This window comes from Montipora foliosa, chromosome 13, assembly GCF_036669935.1.
Source record: "Montipora foliosa isolate CH-2021 chromosome 13, ASM3666993v2, whole genome shotgun sequence".
Taxonomy (NCBI): Eukaryota; Metazoa; Cnidaria; class Anthozoa; order Scleractinia; family Acroporidae; genus Montipora; species Montipora foliosa.
Window position 1 is genome coordinate 38578478 of NC_090881.1, and position 4197 is coordinate 38582674.

A 4197-nucleotide genomic window follows, 5' to 3' on the forward strand; every position below is an offset into this window, starting at 1 on the left:
GCTTCTTCCAGAAAAGGACTCTTGTTTCCTTGTAAAATATCCGAAATGGAGTCTTTCTCTTTGGCGCTTACCCTTTCGTAAGTATGCAGTGAATTGAGGCTTTTTGCCCTGTTCCTTCCATAATTAGTTTATCTGGCACACCCATTGATAATCCCTAGGAACAAGTGGTTGCCCTAAATGAGTGGTTCGTTCTGTACCATCCAATTTCTGCATTTTTACATAAATTCGCAACAACATTACGAAGGGGATTTGTCCCAATAGGAATTTTAGTGTACCATGTACTACTTTCTAGTTTCACATCTTTCTTAGGTGTTAAATAGGAGACTTCATTTTTCTTACAATCTCGGGGACATTTTGAAATACACTTATTATATAATCTAACAACACGCCTTTCTGGTTTCTCCACATTTTCGTGATGGTCTACTACTTTCGGAGTTACGTTTCTCTGCTTTAGTCCACCTCCATGGTTCTTTTCTCCTTGTGATCTAGGCTGCAATCGTATGCCCTCGATTTCATCACCCTCGATAACTCTCAACTGTTCAAATGTCAAGTTCTTATGCTCTTCGCCACTTCTCAAGCCAAAAAGTCTCCAAACAAGAACACTAAGGTGTGAAGAAGGGTTTTTGGATCCTTATCTGTTAACACTCCCTTCTCCTACATAACTTCCTCCTCGTGTGGCGCGATTGGTTCAGCCTGTTTCGTTACTACCCCGACACCCTTTCCAGTAAGCCTTTTCATTTCCGAGTCAATAGCATCCTGGAAGAGCTTGTAATCAGGACTTTTGAAAATTTCGAGTGCTGCCAAACCATTATCTCGTAGATGCCGTTGGATCCCCACGCACAATTGATACAATTGTTTCAGCTAGGGCTGCGCCCTCGGTGAATAAATCACATATCCCCTCGTTGCCTCAAAATAACCCTTACTTAAATGCAGGACAGGAAGCTTCAAGTTAAGATTTTTTCCAACAATGTGTAGGGACTCGTATGAACTGCCTTAAATGTTTTAGAATGTTTTAGTCTTTTAGATTGTTTTTTGCTTATACATTAACTATGCTGTGTTTCTATTCTTAGATCTTGCTCTTGAAAGTTTTCTTATATAATTTTCATATAGTGCAGGTATTCTTTTTATCTGTGTATATTTTAAATTAGTTTTATAAACTGCAATTCACTGTAACTTTATATACGGTGCGCAACAATAAATCCAATATGCTCAACAATACTGAGAAGAACAATAGCTCCGAACATGACATTTCTCAAATAGGTTTTATTATCATTGAAAACTTATATCTTTCCAAACTCCATTACATTTGGACAGTTACTGCTTACTAGAGAAGTCTATTGGATGACACAATTATTCACAATTAATCTGCATGGCCTTAACAAAAGGCGGATTTCGCTCCAAAAATCGTATTAATTACAACTAGGAGTAATCAAAGATTTTTAAGTGCGTTCGAAGTTCAATGAACTTAGCAATTTAGCTAAAATCATACAAAAAACATAGGAGGAAATTAGTTGAGACATTAAATGAGAAAGACGAAGTATTTAAACAAAACAGCAACCATTCATCCGTGCCAGAGGCAGCACAAAGATATGATGATTATGTAGATTTATTGAATATGGTACAAACGCACACTCGTTGCAGTACAAATTATTATCTTAGAAAAAAACAGAATGAATCAGATCTCAGGTGTAGGTTTCATTTTCCATTTCAACCTTGCACCAGTACAAAGCTAGAATTTGAACCTATTCATACAAAAGATGGAAATGCCAAATACAAGGCAAAAATAGTAACAAGTCGATGTGACGTCATAACTGCCCGCACGATAGAAAGCCCAAAAAACCCTCAGAGCTTTCGCTAGCGTTCACAGGAGACCCACGAAATTAGGAGGCCTTCTCCTTCGTCGAACGCATATTCTTGCTTGGTAAATGAATTGTTACTTGTCCAGTGGCCCGTTTCTCGAAAGTCCTGATATCTTTTCGGGCCCGAAAAGCCATTTATGAAACTGACAACCGCTTGTTTTGGAAAGCCGATCTTTTGACATGTTTTCAAGGTAACAAAAAGAAAAATTACTGTAAAGTTTGACGATTTATATGCTCTCCGTTCTTGAGATACAAAGGGAATTGTGAGACCCGAAAATGGCCCGTAAAGTTTCAGGACCTTTGAGAAAAGTTTCGGGACCCGTAAAGTTTCGGGACCAGCTCCGTTTTATTATACTTTTATAAGTTTCATTTGTTAAGTGATTACTTTTGCGTCGATAGGCTCCGTTGGAATGTGCCGGTTACGTTTACCTTGTTATCTAATTTTTGTCACTTCTTTTTTCTCATACAACTGTTATCTCGCTTGTAATTTAAGGCAATTCCTTAGTGTTGCATTGAACATCCCTACTGCGCACGATTTTTGCCTCATTAGCGCGCGCAAACGAGCACGTGCCCGTACAAAACATAAGATATTTCCCTCAAACTAAGCCCGATAGCGAAATAACTGCTCCTTTTCTCTCGAACGAGCACGGTAACCCTAATCTCGTACCCAGATCTCACTCTGTCACTGGAAATGTGAGATCTGGTAAAGTTCGACAGTACACCATTTTTAATTGGCACTTAAAAAAAGGTTGCGGCAATGCAATCTACGCTCCAATTGGCTTATTTCGCGGGGTGAAGGTTTGGTTTTCGCAAGCTCATGTTCTGTTTTGAATAAATGCCAGTTGTGCGCAGGAAAGTTTTGTTTTTTCAGACGCCGGAAAAGCTTCACAGTTGAGGAAAACCATTTTTAAAATTTGCGACGTTTGTGTAAATGGTACCGACGAAAGCCCTACGTACCCTGGCACTCGAATAAAGTTGTGCGTAGCTTGCTACGCGGTACGCAGAACCTAATAAATTCAAGTTGAAGTATGTAATTTATTCAAAACAGTATTTCTCGTTCTTAATTAAAGTGTGACTCGCGAATTAAGTGGTGATCAATTGTGAATTTTACAGTTGGATTAACTACATTTTTCACGAGATCGTGTCAAGAAAATAGCGCTCGTTGCAGTGATTAGGTCTAAGCGCTCTTTAACATTTTCGCTTTCAATTTACGGTTTGGTTAACTACACTTTTCACGAGATTGTGTGAAGAAAATAGCACTCGCTTATTGATTAAGCCTAAGCGCTCATTTCAGTGATTCTGAAGTTGCTCCTGCAATTAAACAATCTCGACCGTTCAAAAACAATCGCCTGTAGCGCTTCTTTCTGTTTAGTTTAAGGTTTTCTTTGTCCTCTACCCAAAAGAATCTCTTCAAGAATACTCTCGAAATCCATGTTTATTCCGCAAAATCACCCAAAATCACAACAGAGAGTACGAACATGCGCAGTGATAGAAAAGCCCGTATTTCGGGCCTCGCTGGCACTGAGCATGCTCGAAATCGAACTTTACCAGATCTCCCTTCTGTATGACCGTGGGAGATCTGGGTACGAGATTACGGTGACCCCCGATCTTTTTTTCAGGTATTTGAAGTAGAAAAAAAAAACGTTTGATAGTAGAACATGAATTTTTTTTGGAAAACAGTTCCGTACTGGGGTGTATTTTACCCAAGGCGAGGACTTCAAGCTAACCACGGAACTGTGCCAAAAAGTGCACTATTCCCACAACCAGGCAATCAAAAAGGCGTAAATGAAGCAATACTGCTTATGTCAATAAAAAAAGCTTTATTTTCAAAATAAAATTTTGTGTCTTTGAAGTAACCATGACTTAATTTTGTATGAAGGTGATTCGAATTTTTAACGCGCAAACAGTAAAAATACCCCATTTTAAGAGCCTGTTGACGCGTAAAGAAGCCCGGTGACCCCATTTTTTTATTGCATTTTTTTAATGTTCACATCATGAATGTTAATTGAAGTTTCCAAAAAAGGTTGATAGTAGAACAATTTCAATTTCAATTTCAAGGGAATTACCTTAAACCTTTTTGCATTTCTTTTAGCTTAAGGACGTTATACGTTAGCTTACGTGTGTAGGGAAATCGACTTCACGTGTGTAGGCACATAGACCTCAATGTAGGCGAATCGACTTGTGGGTGAAGCGACTTGCAGGCGAAACGACCGACATCCATGACAACAATAGCTCATAATAACAATAATAGGCAATAGACTAACTATTAAAATAGTCCAAGCGACTGGTCACGAAATCATTCACTAAGATTTTTGTGCATTCCATACGAAGAAACTTT